Raw genomic sequence first — 17,822 nt, 5'->3', positions numbered from 1 at the left:
ATCATTCTTCCTAAATTTAAAGTGACCCACAAGACTTTAAGCAATTGTGGAGTTCTAAGTCACATTTTTTCCTAAGAAAGTACAATATCAGAGGATCACATATTTGGAACTGGAAGGGGATATTGAGACCATTGAGTTCAATTCCCTCATTATACAGATAATAAAGCTCAAACTGAAAATGGATGATTGACTTGCCCATCCTCACAAAGCTGGTAAGGGTGTGAGGTAGGATTTGAACTCCAAAACCAAAATTTTGTCTACTGCTTCCTCTAGCTACCTAAACCCAAATCTCCTATGTTAAGAAAGAAATGAGATCCACAAGTTTCTAATATATCCATATAATATATACATATGCCAACTTTCTCATTCCTACTATAAAATCTTATGTAACTCATGACCTAGACAAGTCCCAATTTAACAGCTACAGATGAGAAATCTCAGATTGAAAAAACTTAAATGATTTACCCAAGATAATAAAGCTAATCAATTGCAACTTGAATGTCCAATTGAGGTCTCAATTCAGAGTTCCAATTCTCTTTCAATGACACCAAACTATGGTTTTAAGTGATCTCCAGAAGATAGTGGGTAAATCTAAATCTTAATCTCTTAAGCTATCTCTGCTTCAGTCAAGTATTAACTAGTTAGGTATTAACTTCTGTAAATAATCAGTTCTCTGTGCAGAAAAACAACTTTGAGAACTTAATTGTAGGGTTATATGGGTTAGTTGAGTCACTAACTATTATCTGAATTTTATGTTTATTTTTAGGGGGGGAATCACTTCTTGGGTGGCACTGTTATTCCAACTTCCTAGAAAAATATACTTTATTCTTTGACCTTTAAAATGGGGTGGGGGTAGAGAATATTATATAATAATTTGTTATTTAATAACTGAGTTAAAATTTAGATTCAGCCTTCTCACCATATTGATTTTCCTTTTTGATGTCTCAGAAACATGTCATTTAGTTTTCCCATATATTTGTATATTAATTGGCACTTGTTAAGTTTCACTGTGAGTCATTTCGGCTTCTTTGCTTTGTTTCCCTCATTTGACTTAAGCTCCTTAGGATAGGAACTGTTTTTGTTTTTCATGTTGTACCTCCCACTTCCTAGCAACTAGTGATGTTCCTTCACAAACAGTTTATGCAAAAATGGACCAACAATCTGAGTGTCTTCTGTATATTCCCAGATCCTAACACCATGCCTTGGACAGAAAAGGAGCTTTAAAGAATGCTTATTGATTGAATTATGAAATAAATCTTTAATACGTGGGGATAAGACTAGACCACCACCAAGGTCCTTTCTAGTTCTAACATGTAGTAACTCAGTCCAAGGTCTGGCATTTGGCAAGAACAAAACATCACAATAAGCTTTCCTCTGACTCTCCCTCCCTGGCTGAGTAACATCAACAGATTTTGCCATAAATTTATCCCCTAAAGCAGGAAAGTTGATGATTTTTCTTCTCATTTGAATAACTATGATTCGTCATTCTCCAGTCCTATCTTGGATGTAAGAAAACTGCATTATTCCATTCTGATTTTAGCATGTCTATTCCTGCAGAGATGGTTTGGAATTGTGGTTTCTAAACATAACCACTTCAAAAAGCAAAAAAAAATATGTTTTACTTCTAAGACATATACTTGGGGTAGATTTTTACAAGAAGTCTATTTCTGAGTTTCTTTTGGTATTATTTTTCTCACAGAGAAGGCAAAGACTAAGATAGCTTCCTCTAGAATAGGAATTCTTAACCTGGAGTCAGTGAACTTGGAGTCAATGAACTTGGTTTTTGCTTTTTTGGTTAGGTTGGCTTTTTGGGGTTTTTTTGTTTGTTTTGTTTTGTTTTGATTTGTTTTGTTTTTTAAATATCTGATAACTTTATTTCAATATAATTGGTTTCCTCTGTGTTTTATTTTATTCATTTAAAACATTATTCTAAAAGAAGTTTAGAAAGATCACCAGACTTAACCTGTACATTAGCAGGTAGCCTAGTATAATAGAAAGAAGCACTGAATTCAAAAACAAAAGAGCTGAGTTCAAATCCTGCCTCAACTCTGAATCCGTGTGTGACTTTAGGTGGTGATTACTTTATATCACTTGATTTTCTAGTAGAGATGAGAAGTTGTAATATGTATATGTTATAAAAATACATTAGAAACTTGTGAATCTCATTCTTTTTTAATTTCAAGCTATTTAATTACTCTCTGGGATTGTTTCTTCATTCATAAAAAGAGATGATTGGATGGATTAGATGATCTCTAAGGTCCCTTAAAAGAGAGATGTCAAATACTGGACCACAGTACAAATGCAGCCAGAATTCACTAAAATATAGCACAGGAATATTTGACAAATAAAAATACAATAGAACACAAATATTATTATTATGTGGTTTTCTAAGTCAATACATGGCTCCCAAAGATCCTTATGTATAGGTTAATGGCTCTCCTTTCTATTGAGATTGACACCACTGTCTTACAATTCTCTCATTCTCTCTCTCTCTCTCTCTCTCTCTCTCTCTCTCTCTCTCTTGGCAGATGGGGTTAAGTACTTTGCCCAGGATTACACACCTAGTAAGTGAACCATTTAGCTGCCCCATGCTTTATAATTTTCAATCTCTGTCCTATGATATTCACTAATCACTCCTTTTAATGCACTAATCATAAACTCATAGAAAAGAATCATTTCCCTATTCTACCAACCTAAAGATACTAGTGGGAGGGGAGAGGAATCTTTGTATTGTAGGCAGTGAACTAATTTTGGTAAAAACACAAAGTGGAGGAAAACAGATAAAAAATGGTATTTTATTCCATGCAGGCTGGAATTCCATCTGCCATATCTTTCCTAACTTAATCTACACCTTTCAAAGGAAAGAGAAGAAAAAAAAGAAATGTAAAATGAGGCCTTTTATCTGACTCCAGCCCCATCTCCAGTCTGGTTTGGGAGAAATGGCAAGCACTCTCATACCTGGTCACACATTATATCAAAGTGATTCTAAACCTCTGTAGATCATCATGCAAACCCCTCTTCCATCACTTAATTCTTTATTCTCATCTTCTCCAATCCTCCCACACCAAGTTCCAATCAAACACCACATTTACCATGCCCTCTGGAATGCCTGTTCCATAGACAACAAACTTCCTTTCATTCTTAACCTTTTCCTTTCCCATTCCTTCCATCTTCTAGTTGTTATTGAAACCTCTCCCCCCGCTCCCCGCCATGACTCAGCCTTGCAAGTCAGCATTTCTAATACTGGCTGTACCTTTACCCAATCCCTTTGGCTCATTGGTCAAGGGAGGGGCATCTGAATATTCCTTAGTCCATATTGTCTCTATCCATCTTCCTCATTTGGTAACTTCTCCTTTGAAGGCTATTCTATGATCTATCATCCAATCAAAATCCCAGTAGCTATTATCTACTGACTTCCTAGTCATTCTTTTTCTTCCCTTGATGAATTTGGTACATGATGTACAATTTTTCTCTTCGTCCCCACTCCCGCCCTTATCCTAGGATACTTCAAGATAAATGATGATTCTCCCTCAAACATTCTAACTACTCAGTTCTCCACCTACTTACTTCCCATGAGCTACTCCTCTATTCTACCTCAGTCACACATATATAATAATAAAATGTCCTTCATCTTGCCATCTCTCATAAATGTATCAGCCCTACTTTGAATATTTGTGAAAATCACTTATCTGGATAAAGGTTAGGGCAAATCTAGGGGAGAGGGTGGAGAGAAAGAAGGGAAAATTTGGAACACAAGATTTTGTAAGGGTCAATGTTGAAAAATTATCCATGCATATAGTTTGAAAATAAAAAGCTTTAATAAAAAATAAAGGTTAGGGCAGGATAGGCCGATCTTGCCCTAATTGCCTTCTCTTGAAAAATCCTATTTTCATTGGCACCATGACCATTGGCACCTTGACCCTCAATTCCCGCCCAAGCTATCTCCCCAGAACTAACTACCTTCATCTTCTGTTATCCTCATCTTAATCCCTTGATGAACCAATTTAACTCCATACTGTCCTATTCTCTTGGGTCTTCTGCCAAGTCTCAGCTCTGAGTCACTTCCACATCTCCCACAAATGTGCTACTGAACAAAGTTGGATAAAATAACGCAACTGTTCTGATGGAGTCCTTACCAATTTATGTTATATTACCTCAACTAGTCAACTCACTACTCCACTCTCCAGAGGCTCTTTCAAACTTTTTCAACCCTCCACAAATCTCCCATGGTTCTCTCTCCCTGCATCCTCTTAGCAGAGAACCACATATGTTACAGAAACATTAGGGCATTTCTTGTGTGCTCCCTCTTCTCTCTTCTTTATCTCATCTCACTCAAATGCTGCCTTTATCCTTGTCTCATTTGATAAAGTAGCCTTCCTCTTTGCCAAGGCTGATCCCTTTACCTGTTCAAGCAACTCCTTCCCATCCCACCTCCTCTAACAGATTGCCTCCTCTGTAATCACCCTCTATCACTTATTTTCAACCTCCATCTACTAGCTGTTGCTTAACTTAAAAATATATCCATGTTTCCTTCATCCTAAAAAAAACAACCCTAATTTGACCTTCTATCTTCAATATCATCCTATGCATTAATTATAAGCTCATGGAAAAGAATCACTGCCCTATTATACCAACCTAAAGATACTAGTTGGAGGGGAGAGGAATCTTTGTATTGTAGGCAGTGAACTAATTTTGGTAAAAACACAAAGTGGAGGAAAATAGATAAAAAATGGCACTTTCCTCCATGAAGGCTGGAATTCCATCTGCCATATCTTTCCTAACTTAATCTACACCTTTCAGAGGAAAGAGAAGAAAAAAAAGATCTTCTTCCCTTTGTGGCCAAACTCCTTGAAAAGAAGTTATAAAAGAGTTTCTTCTACAACAAGTGACTATTTTCTTATGTCTTCTTAATTCCTTACAATCTACCTCTCAACTACATTATTCCAACAAAATTTCTCTCTCCAAAGTTATCAATGATCTCTTAGGAACAAATCCAATGGCCTGTTCTCAAATCTCATTCTCTTCAGCTTCTCTATAGTCTTTGACACTATTTATCTCTTCATTCTTATCTGATTATTCCTTCTCAGTCCTCTTTGCTTGATTCTCATTTAATACATGCCCTTAAGTTATAAGTGTCTCTCAGTGTGTTGTCCTGGATCCATTTCTCCTCTCTGTGTTCTACTTCACTTCTGATCTCAACAGCTCTCATAGATTTAATTACCATGTTTCTAGTGATGATTCTCATATCTGCCTATCTTGCCCTAACTATCCATCTCCAATGTTGTATCTCCAACTATCTCTTGCTGGCAAAGGACTATTCAAAATGACATGCCCTCATCAAAGAAGACACTTTGTTCTATGAACAAAACAGAGTTGCAATAGCTCAAAAGAAGCATGAGATGCACAAATTTAGAGACCTCTTCCTCCCAAAGTCTACACAGACTATTGGTGTCCAATCTGTGGGAGAGCCTTCTGAACTTGTACTAGTCTAATCAACCATAGTCGGACACACTAATTTGACTTTAACATAATGTCATTTTGTTCCTCTTTGAGAAAAACAAAGGAAAAAAACCAGACATCTCAAACTTCATGTCCAGTAGACACCTCAAATTCAGCATGTCCAAAACCAAGCTCCTTATCTTTCCCCCAAATCCTCCTTATCCCTCGTAGAGTTGATTGAATTCCTGCCTTCCTCATTGCTGTAGATGACAACACTATCCTTCAAGATCCTCAGGCTCACAACTTAGTTGTCATCCTCAGCTCTCCCCCTTCTCCATATTCAATCTGTTAAGGCCTATGGATTTCACCTTTACAGTATCTTCCCAATATGTCCTCTTTTGTCCTGATCACCTATAGACTATTGTAATACCCTGCTGCTGAATATATCTACCTCAAGACTCTCCACACTTTAATCAGCCATTAAAGTGATTTTCCTAAAATTCAGGTTCAACTGTGTCATTTAATAAATTCCAATGGGGCAGCTAGATGGCACAGTGGCTAGAACCTCTTCTGTCAACAGAACTTAGCACAGTCCTGGCACTTAGTAAGTAAGCATTTAATAAATGTTTACTGATTGACTGATGATCTCTAACAGCTACTTTTCCTCTAAAGATCTCAAAGATACGGAGGATGTTGATTTCACTGAACTGAAATCATTTTGGATAAATTGCTTCTATATTGTATCTATCTGCCTCTTTAGTATATCCCAAGAAGTAATAATAAGCATCCCCAACTTACATGCACATCATAAATTTATACCATAGACATATAGAATCCCATAATTGAAATGAGCCTCAGAGGTCAATTGCCAATGTAGGCAGGAACTGATTAAATTAGTTCTTGAGTAAAAGTTGAGTAATCAGAAACAAGTAAAAACCAAGGACAGATGGAGGTCCAGAATCTTTAGATAACCAGTTGGGATGCTCACTTCCTTTAACTTCCTATGCCTTAGGGCTCAAAATCACAGAATTTCAGAGTTGGAAGGGACCTTAAAGACCATTGCTTCCCAATTCCTTAATTTGATGAATGGGGAATTTTCTCTCATGTACAGACTTCAATTTCGAATCCATCATCAATCTTCCCTTCTTGTCCTGAAATATATTAATGTTACATTGTAGTCTGGGTTCTTTTCCCCCTCTAGGCAATGTATCTTGCTCTCAGCACACCATTCAGAGTTTATTTCCTTCTCTGTCTCCATCTGTTGTGTCTGCTTTGGGTAATGTAACACCCCTACCCATGTTCATCTTGAATATGACTTGTCTAGAGTTCCTACTAGTCCTCAGCAGCAAAGACTGCATGGCATTGTCCTCCAAACAGATGCCTATGACATGGACATGACAGTGAAGGGAATGTTATCTGACTCCAAATCTAAGTTACCCAGAAGGCACTGGGAATACTTTCTGTCCTGTTGTTTTATTTTACATTTAATTTTCTTTGCAAAGCAGCTACTGTGTCAATTTTATACCTGTCAAAATTCCTCAAGATGAAGTGGAATAGAACGGAGGTCAAGACTCCATAGTTATTTTAAAGCCATTTTTTTCAGAAAAGGCTCAAACAAGTAAAAAGAAAAATAATATAATAACAATAAATGCATTCAAATATGTACCTTCTTTTTTAAAATATCCATGTTAATCTAAAAAATAATTCAATTCAATTGAGTCTGTGACTCACTAGTTCTATTTAGTTTGGTCTTTGCATAGGCCAGCTTTATTATATATTATTTATTGTTATTAGAAATCACATCAGGTTACTTTTTATTATTTTGTTGGTAAAGTGGAAAACAAACCTTGTGATCTTACATGTTATTATAGGAAAGTGAATTGTCCCTGCAAGCCCTTCAAATTTAATTAACTTTTAGATTCAAAGTTCTATTTTCCTTTGGTTTGTTTTTTTATTGCAATCTATTTCTCTCTTTTGTGTGAGTGGGTGAGATAAAAAAGAGAGGGTTTTTTTTTAGCTCTGTTTACTGCCTATGATACTGCAGCCAATTCAATCAAAGGGGAAATAGCAAAGTGCCCACTGTATTTGTGCACAGTAAGCTGTTTGTAAAATCCCTTCCAGTTTCCTGCAATCAAATGTTGGCGTCTCCTAAAATGACATTACATAGAGGGGTAAACAACATTTTCAAACCAAGTACAAGTACAGAGAGTATTATGCACACAAGGAATTTAAAAAAGGAATCCTGCAGGGAGCATTTGTTTCCCTGAGGTAAAAGATGCTGTGCAGGAGAAAGGTAGGGAAGTTTGAGATATAGCCGAGTTCTGTTGGATACAAAGCAGGTCAGTTTGGAAACAGGGAGAATTTAATGATGAATGATCAGGTTTAGAAAAAAATATATTAGCTTCTCATTTTCTCTCTGCTTAATTGGTTAGTGAAGAAAGTGGCTATTAATTGACTATTTAACAAGGCCTGCTCAAAAGTTGAGGCAAATTGGGACATATAAATGGGCCAATTTTGAAGCCAATATGGAATAAAGGCCAGAATATCTAGCTACAGCTCAGCAGTTCTAGGTATTAAACTCTTCTCTTCCATAATTGAGGAAGAGTTGGGGGGCCTCTAATACTTTATTTATAAAATGAGGAATTTAGCTAAATAAATGAGAGTTCATCCTAGGCCTAATAGTGTAAAAAACTTTGATTACTAAGTTTCAGGAAAGAATTTTAAGACCTTTTCCTCTAAAAGGCTATGGGGACAATTGGATATTCTCCATTGGATATCCAAATTGGATATTCCTAACATCAGTTGACAAACCTTGTTTTTGTTGAATCTTTTTGGTCAGTCCAATCTTTGTGATCCTTTGGGATTTTCCCAGCTAAGATACTGGAGTGGTTTGCCATTTCCTTCTCCTGCTCATTTTACAGATGAGGAAACTGAGGCAAATAGGATTAAGTGATTTGTCCAAGATCACGAAGCTGGTAAGTGTCTGAGGTTACATTTGAACTCAGGTCTTTCTGTTTCCTGAACCAGTGCTTTATCCACTATTCTACCTAACTGCTTTGGAGAATCGTAACTATTTATTTAGTAGTAATGGATATGTCAGATGAGAAAAACTTTCAAAGGTTTGTAATCATTTATTTGAGACAATGAGAAAAATCACTGTATTTGGAATCAAAAGATCTGGCTTCAAATTCAGACTCTGATTTTAAGTCCCCTCTGTGTGTGAACTTGGGCAAAACATTTAACTGCCCTAAGGTTGTTGAACTAGATGGACGACAAGGCTCCTCCCAATTATAAATCTGTAATCTTATGATTTTCATACACCCACTTTTTAACTGATTCTTTTTTTTGGTGGTGACAAATTCAGAAATAAATAGAACACCAAAAACAAAGTAAATACTATCTTCAACCTGAGTAGTGCTTCCCTTGCTTATTTTAGAAATGAGGTGGAGGAATGGTCTTATAGCAAGCATCCTTCTCTCAGGGAGGGGCACTTTTACCAAGACAGTCCCAATTCTCTCATTTGTGTTGGTAATTCCTACTCATTTCCTCTTCTTGGCAGGGATTACCTGATTGCAGAATATGTGCTTGCTGACAGTTGCCTGGATCTGTTTGAGTACTGAACCTTTAATGGGGTGTCACTGAGGTTAAGGTAATAATAACTGCCTGTCAATTGGTGGCTGGATTTTGAGAGCTCAGCCTCTCTTGGGAAAGGTTTGCTTGCTCTTGTTAAATCAGCCTTTTCTACTCTGTGTCAAGTTATCACTGATCTGTTCCCTTCTTAGGAATCCTTTCCTTTCTGCCTTGAATAATATACTTGCCACTAACAAAGTTCTGGGTCTGTCTCTCTCCTTGACAGTAAACTTATTGAACTTTTCTAGGAATGAAACATGGAGAGAAATACAAAGACAGACAAACACTGACAATCAGAGAGATAGAAAGAGAAAGGGGAGGGGGGCTGGGAAGGAGGGCAGAAAGTCAGACAAATACAAAGACAGAGAAAGAGAGAGAAGGAAAAGGAGGAAGAGAAAGAGTACATCTCAAATTTCCCCAAATATTTCATCTGTACATTTTTATTTCTTGTTCTAAGATGTTTCCTTTAATTCAGAAACTTGAAAGAGAGGTTTAACTGTACAAGATGTAGGGAAAGTGAATTTTAAGAAAAGAATGTACAACTTGCAAGACAGAGAAGCTTAAAGGTTTTTTTTAAATACTATTTCAAAAGAAAATATAAATGCTTTGAGACTTCCTTATCCATTTCTCCCTCGTGCCATTCTTCTCTCGAGCTCTCTCTCCCTTTCCCTCAGCTTCTTCCTCTCCTTCTCTCTGTCCACTAGGTTTCTTGTGATCAACATATTGCACAGGGAACCCCTTCTTAAAATAGATAAGAGGAAAAGATCTGTTAGGATTTAAACTGCTAGAGAGCTTGGAGATCATTTATTCCAATCCACTCATTTTTACAGTTGAAGAAACTTCCATCCAAAAACTTCGGTAAAAATTATCCAAGGTCACACACCTAGTTAAGTGGAAGAGCTGAGACTTGGACCCAAGTCTCTGACTCCAAATTCAATATTATTCCCAGTGTATGAGGCTGCCTCATCTCACAGTTAAGTCAGTAGCTATTCTCAGTGTCCCTCAAATGCTCAACAGACAGAAGGAGATAGTTCCAGAGGCCACAGTGGCAATTGGGATTACTTCTTTCAGTATTTGTTCCTCTCAACATAAAATTGCCCTTGGATCTCAGGGACCTAAATGATTTTTAGTGATAGATTAGATAATTTGTAGTTAGAGAATTCTAGATTAAATTCAGAGAGGTAATATCTTAAAAATTCTCGGATGGTCAAACACAGTTATTAATGATCCTATCTTTGCTATCTATGGAGCTCATGAAGAGGACATTAACTATAAATGAAGAAATACAAAAAATGAAAATTGCAGAATAGGAAAATGAGGATAAATGCAATATAGGGACCTGTTCCCTTATAAGTATCATCAGGAAGTCAAATGAACATATTCTTGATGGAGTTATGAATTGAAAAAACTGGTCTAGAGAGCAATTGTAAATTGTAGTTAAGGCAACTAAAATTTTCATATTCTTTGACTTGGCTCACACTAGGTATATACTCTAAGAGGACTAAAAAAGAGAGAAAGAAAAAGGAAAGGTTCAAAAACACCAAAATATCCATACAAATTCTTTCTGTGTTAGCAAAGAAATGATCAAGGAAGTATTCATTGAGGTAATTTAAGTCAGTCTTGCTCAGACTTCCAGTTTAAACAGCCTTCATCATAATGTCTGACATTGTTTTCTCTTTTTCAACTTTTTGTTATTCTGAACTTGACAGATTCCAGCAAATATGGAATGTGCCAAAATTTAATGCCACCAAGCTTTAATGCCACATGACGCTATTAAACTGCCCTTAAAGTTTAGAAGAAAAGAAAAGAGGAGATTGCATGTGAAACTGTAGATCTTTATTACATCCATCCTTTTTTTAAGCATATGATGAAATTAGCATGTAAGTTCCAAAGTTATTTGACTTCTCTTCTTTATGTCTTCTGAATCTCCTTCTGTTCTCTTCTAGGCACTTAAAAAACAAGCATTATTTTCCATCTCTAACTAAACTGCCAGAAATAATCAACTCTGACAGAACTGAAAGAAATTCCACATGAAAGAAACATTCTGAACATTATTCTTTTTTTAATTGATGTTTTTGAATCTACATACCATATTCATTTCTGATTCTATCCCTAACCCTTACCCTGCATAGCAAGTCCCATCTCTGACAACTACTGGCTATGAGACATTGGAGTGTCAATCTCTAACCTGTAAGTTCTCCATGGCAACTATAAGACTGTAAGAGGCAGAGAAAATTCCAACTTGAACTCTAGAGGAACTCTAGGAGCCCAATCCTGATCCTAGGTTCACATTAAAAGAAAAGGCATTCTTTAGTATAATGCATTTAATGCCAGCAACTGGTGATTATTTTTTTCTCCTCTCAAAGATGGCTTCAGAGTCTGGAAAAGGCTCACTCCAACCTACTTTTCTGGCCATATTTCATATAGCTCCCTTTGATATAATCTACTGTTCAGCCAAATGGACTGCTGGCTTGTTTCCCAAACTCAACATTCCATCTCCAGCCCCATACGTTCATACATGCCTCCTTCTATGCCTGAAACAAACTTGCTCATATTTGAGCCTTTAAATGCCTTCTCTTCCTTCAAGACCAAGTTCAGATACTATATCCTCCTTAAAGCTTTCTTTGATCAACCCAAAGAAAAAGTATTCTCTCCTCAAATTTTCATGGCCATCATCACTATTTTTGATTCATTATTTTCTTTATCTGTCTCCTTTAGCCCCATCATTTCCTACCTTAACATGATCTGCATAAATTGTGCCTCTCAGTAGAATACCACCTTGAAAGAAGAATTTGTATCATTTTATATCTCTGTATTGTTAGTACCAGACACATTGTGTGTTGACCTTAACTGAGTAAAACCACAATTAAGTGACTTGTCCAGGGTTACACAGCTTAGAAATGTCTGGGACTTGATTTGAATTCAATCCTTCTTGACTCCAGACCCAGTAGAGTTAATTACAAAGGGAAGATATTAGAATTGTAAGATTGGGAAAGACTTCTTATAGGAAATAAGATTTTATCTGGAGCTTGTTTAAAGGAATCCAGAGAAACTGGAAAATAGAAATTAAATGGGAGAGAATTGCATTCAATGGAACAGACATTGAAAATTGCTGGAATCTAGAAATGGAGCATTATTGTCATGTTTGAGGAGTAGCAAAGAAGTCAAGGTCCCTAGGTCGCAGGATACATGAAGGAGAAAAGTATAAAAAGATTGAAAATGGAGAAAAAAGACATTTTATGAATGATTTTAAAAGTTCAAAAGAGAATTTTATTTTTTATCTTAAATATAATAAGGAGTTACAGGAGTTTTTTTAAGGGAGTACAGGAGATCACAACTGAATGGATGATGAACTAGAAAGGGAAGAGGCTTGTGGCACTGAAACCAACCAAAAGGCTATTGAAATAGTCCAGGTATTAGGTGATGATGGCCTGCACCAACATGGTGATAGTATCAGAGTAGGGAAGGGAGTGTATACAAAAAGACATCCAGAACGTAGAATTAATTGTTGTTGAGTCCTGTCTTTATGACTCCATTTGGGGTTTTCTTGGCAATGGTACTAAAACAGTTTGCCATTTCCTATTCCATATTATTTTACAGATGTGGAAACTGAGGTAAGTAGAATTAAGTGACTTGATCAGAGTTACACAATATGTACTTGAGGAGAGATTTAAACTCACACATGAGTCTTCCTCATTGCAGAGTCAGAATTCTCTCTGCTGTGCCACCTAGCAAACTAGAATCAATAGGACTTGGCAACAGATTAGATTTGAGATAAAGGGGGAGAGAAAGGAGGGGAAAGAAAGAGGAAGGAGAAAGAGGGAGAGAGGTAAAAGGAGAGAGATAGAGAGAATGAGACAGAGATAGGGAAAGAAAGAGAAAGAGACAAAGAGGGAAGGAGAGAGAGAGAGAAAGAGGGGAGAGAGACAGAGAGACTGAGAGAAATTGTAGACAAAACCTAAATTTCAAGTTTTGGTAACTAGGAGGAGGAGGATGTACTCAATAGTAAGGGAGAAGGTAATTTTTTTTTTTCAGATACATTGAGTGTCAAATATCTACAAGATGCCCAATTTGAGATATCCAAGAGGCAGCTGGAGATTTGGGATTGCCAAGTCAAGAAGTTTGGAATGATAATATGATCTGAAAATCATCCACAGAGAAACAAATGAATCCAGAGTTCAAGCAATCTTTCTCAGTAGGTAAATGATCTTCTCCACCTAATTCCTACTGAAATTACTTTGTTTTTAATTTATGTATAGATAAATATAGATGCATATGTATATTTATATATATGCATCTCTATATAGAGAGAAGATGTACATATATGTATATAAAATTTATTTTTTCACACACATTTTTCTCCCATACTCCAAAAGAATATATGCTCTCTAAGAGTTGAAATGACTTCATTTTTTGTGTCCCTAAACCTAATGCAATGCTATTGTACATGTTTAACAAACACTAATTAAATTGAAGTAATTTAACCCATCTGTTCTTTGACCTATTTATCAGGTTGAAAAAAATTAATAATTTGAAAAATAACAGAAAAATCCTTGAATTATAATTTAGTTTATGGGTTCTTTGCAGATAAAGTTATATTAGCCTTTGGGGAAGAAGGGAGAGGATTCACCATCCTTCCCCCTTCCCTAACTTGGTATCACATATAGTACAGTACTTCCTTCTTCAACTCCAAGGATCAATAATTTTGCAAGTATGGGCACTCTTTCCATATTATAAGGCCTCTTTCTTAGAAGCCAATCTTCACAAGTTGCTTTGGTAGTACCTAATAATCTTTTGCCTTATGGCTAACCTTTTGCTGATGAGTCACTCCAAACCTAGCCTGGTACTCAGATGAAAGATACACAGACCATTACTGGGCCCATGTTCAAGGCCTTTCCAGCTTCACAGGACCAGCCAGAGCTTGTGTTCTGCTGACACAGACTCTGCACATCCAAGGTCAGTAACCTCCATGCCACAAGGAAGCACCAAGTGAGGATGTTAGTGTTGGCAAAGACAAGCCATAATAAGCAGAAGCATTAGTAGTAAAGAAGTAGTGCTGAAGAGTGCTGGCCCTGAAGACATGGGTTCAAGTACTACCTATGAGAAAGCCTGGCTATGTGAACCTGGGCAAGTCACTTAACCTTGAAGTATTGTAGGCAACTACCTTAGCTAATGGTTCTTAATTCTTTTTCTGTCATGGACCTCTTTGGCAACCTAAAGAATTTTATTTATTCCTTCTCAAAATATTATATTTAAATGGGAAAAAATACATAGTATTACAAAGTAAGCCAATTATACTGAAAACTGTTATTACTTTTTTTTTTTTTCCAAAACAAGTTTACAGATAACAAGTTAAGAATCTGCTCCAAAACTATGAATTGCAGGAAGACACCAACTTGCAATGGCAGAGGAGATCATTTTCCCAACAAAATCATGGGGCCATATCTCTCCTGATATTATTTCTCAGATATGGAACCCCTTCAAATAGCTCCTTGCTATTAGGTGCCTCTTTCTCTTGCATGATATTGTCAGGCAAATAAAGGGATGGAAAAAGATCATTTATCTAAGAAACAGACTATATGCAAAGTTCACACTATGACTTAAGTGTTCTCAATGAGTGTCAGGTTTTGTCACACTTTCAAGTGGTGTCAAATTTTGGGGAAAGTAGCCACTTCAAGACTTATCTCCTTCATTTAGATACCCTTCCAGAGCTTTACAATGTGGCTTTAAATCCATTCCCAATAATATATCCTCCCAAAAGTAGTTGTCAGTCGCACAGCCTACCCAACCACCTACGTTTTTCTTTCCCAAGAAATGTGGTTATTGCCAGGTTCAGATAACAAAGTTGTCATGGAGGATCACTGATGAATCTGGTCCTCCCAAAGTACCTCGACTTCAAAACAAAACAAAACAAAAGAAACCCTTCGATTTTCTGGCAAAGAATTTAGGATAAAGGGATGATGATTTAGAAAGTGTTTTTTTTTTATCCCCAGGGCCTAAGCCTAGAAGAGAAACAAATTTGTGCTTAAAAACCTGTGGAAGATCATTTAAATCCAATTAATGGAAGAGGAAACTGAGGTCCCGAGAGATTACCTGATTTGCCCTAATGGTAGTCATGGTTTTGAAATCTCTGAAACTGTAGCTCTTTCTCGTTAGATTTTAAGACAATCTTAGTGGCCCCTCGGATCTATAATATAAATGCACTTTCAATGCTTTAAAAAGGAATCAATTGCTCTACCACAGTCTTCCTTACAACAAAACAACAAAAAAGCAGGTGAATGACCCACCAAGAGTGAAGCCCCCTGGAGAGTCAAATTTACATTTCACAGCCAACTCTGCAAGAGCTCCAGAAACTGTCACTGCAACTCACAGTATCTCCTCCCCTCTCCCCACCGCCTCCAGTTACTCTCCAGAGGCGCTGCCAGTGAATCCCTTTTCCCATCCCTAGGGTTCCCATCCCTTTCCAAAAGTTCGATTCTGCTCCACTAGTGCATTCCAAGCCCATTCACCCATTCAAAAGGCGCCAGGGAGAGCGAAGCTACCTCAACTCTGTCCTGCTGCGCCCCTCTGCCACAGCAGTGCAGCCCGAGCCTCAGCCCTTCACGCGCACCTACCCTGCGGTCTCCCGTCCGAACCCCAGTACCCTGCCTCTCCCCCACTCTGCATGCACACGCGCGCGCGTACACACACACACACACACACACACACACACACACACACACACACACACACACACACACACTTCTTTCCAGAACCCCCTTCCAGCCCGATCTCCCACTCCAGACTGGGCAGTCAGGGACTGAGCCAGAGGAAAGCACGGAGGAAGCGCAGGGCTGGGGCCCAAGCAGGAGCCCGAGTTAGCCGCGGCAAGAGGAAACTGAACTGGAGACTGCGCGAATATTTTGGGGGGACCTTCCCTACAGAGCAGGACTCTTTTTCTCGCACCCCTTGCCGTATTTTCCCCCTTTTTTAGCTCCGCGAGTCGCTCACCTGCGCCCCTCTCTGCGGCTCCTCGGTCCCCCTCCTGGCGGCTCTCCGCAAGCTCTCAGGGTTCCCCAGCGCGCCCGAAGCCAGGACGCGATCTGGGCTGCAGAGCGCAAAGTTGGGCGGGCCGGGCAGGGGAAGGGCAAGAAGGGGCGGGGCTGGGGGGCACCTTGCATCACCTGGGGCGGGTTGGGCCTGGAGCCCTGGGAGGGTAAAGGAGGAGACGTGAAGGCGAGGGGAGGGAGGAGGTAGGTAAACCCCAAACTTTCCCTAAGGGAATCTATCTGCCTTGGCTGCTAACTTGGAGCTCCCGTTTGGCGAAGAGGAAGTGGGGCGGGGACACCGTGGGCTTAGTACACTGAGTGAGAAGGTCTTTCCTTTGAATCTTGAGCCTTTTCATTTCAGTAGGCATTCCAGGAGCAGAAGGCTAATGAAACGCCCCAGATGGGCCTTTACTAAGATAAAATGGGAGAGGTGGGAAAGTTGATCCCTGGTCACAGGGGCCCGAATCCGGGGTTTACGCAGTGATTCGCTCTGGGTCTGTGACTTTGATCAAGTCCCTCAACTCTGAGTCTCACTTTTCTCCATCTCTGAGATGGAGACATTAATATTTACATGGGATTTTACGAGATGGCTATGAAGGGAAAATGAGATAACATCACAACATAGTATTTTCACCTTTTGATGTTGTTGCTGTTTGCTTGCTTGTTTTTTTTTTTTTCTCTCATTTGTTTTCCTTTTTGATCTGATTTTTCTTATGCAGCATGATAAATGTGGAAATATATTTAGAAGAATTGGGCATGTTTAATCTATATTGGATTGTTTGCTGTCTAAGGAAGGGTGTGAAGGAAAGGGAGGGAGAAAAATTTAGAACACAGATTTTGCAAGGGTGAGTGATGAAAACTATCTTTGCATGTATTTTGAAAATAAAAAACTAATATTAAAAAAAACAAAACATACCCACAGCCTGGTATGATGGATGGAGCTGGCCTAGTAATCAGAAAGACCTAAATTCATATTCTTCCTTTGATACTTACTAGCTATGTGAACTTTAGTTAAGTCCAATGACCTTTTAGTGTCCCAGGCAACTCTTTTAAGATTATAAATTGCAAAGTAGTTGATTGCATTGGTAGAGGGAATTTTCGCAAAGTACCTTTTACCAACAAAATCATGGACCACTTGTTTTTTTGGTTTTGGTTTTGGTTTTGGTTTTGTTTAAAGAAAGCAGGTTATGAATGAGAGAATCCAAATCAGTTCCAATTGATCTGTAATGAACAGAACCAGCTACACCCAGAGAAAGAACACTGAGAAATGAGTATGAAACACAACAGAACATTTCCACTCTTTCTATTATTGTTTTCTTGCATTTTTGTTTTTTCTTCTTAGGTTATTTTTACCTTCTTTCTAAATTTGATCTTTCTTGTGCAGCAAGACAACAGTATAAATGTGTATACATATATTGTATTTAACATATACTTCAACATATTTAACATGTATGGGACTACCTGCCATCTAGGGGACAGAAGGAGGGGAAAAGTTGAAACAGAAGTTTTAGCAAGGGTCAATGTGGAAAAATTACCCATGCATATGTTTTGTATATAAAAAGCTATAATAAAAATAAATAAATGATTTTTAAAAAGAAAGAAAGAAAGCAGGTTATGGGAATTATGCTCATCCTAAACTAGTCATACCTCCTCATTTTGTAGAAAAACAAAAAACTATTCACTGAAGAGGGAAACAGCTTGCCCAATGTGGTACCATTAGTTAAT

General features: G+C 37.9%; 1 protein-coding gene across 4 annotated transcripts in view; it reads right to left on the bottom strand.

Annotated features, from left to right (window-relative positions):
- The window catches only part of LYPD6B (LY6/PLAUR domain containing 6B), a 219,601-nt gene extending 203,420 nt beyond the window's left edge, over positions 1 to 16,181 (bottom strand). For all 4 annotated transcript variants that reach the window (XM_074302176.1, XM_074302182.1, XM_074302177.1 and 1 more), the window contains exon 1: positions 16,060 to 16,181. The gene's annotated coding sequence lies outside the window, so the exon portion shown is untranslated. The remainder of the gene's footprint in view (positions 1 to 16,059) is intronic.
- Between the last annotated feature and the right edge of the window lie 1,641 nt (positions 16,182 to 17,822).

The sequence above is a fragment of the Sminthopsis crassicaudata genome, chromosome 3, assembly GCF_048593235.1.
Source record: "Sminthopsis crassicaudata isolate SCR6 chromosome 3, ASM4859323v1, whole genome shotgun sequence".
In the NCBI taxonomy this organism is placed as follows: domain Eukaryota; kingdom Metazoa; phylum Chordata; class Mammalia; order Dasyuromorphia; family Dasyuridae; genus Sminthopsis; species Sminthopsis crassicaudata.
Note: the sequence above shows the minus strand (reverse complement) of the source record. Positions and strands in the feature narration are given on the sequence as shown.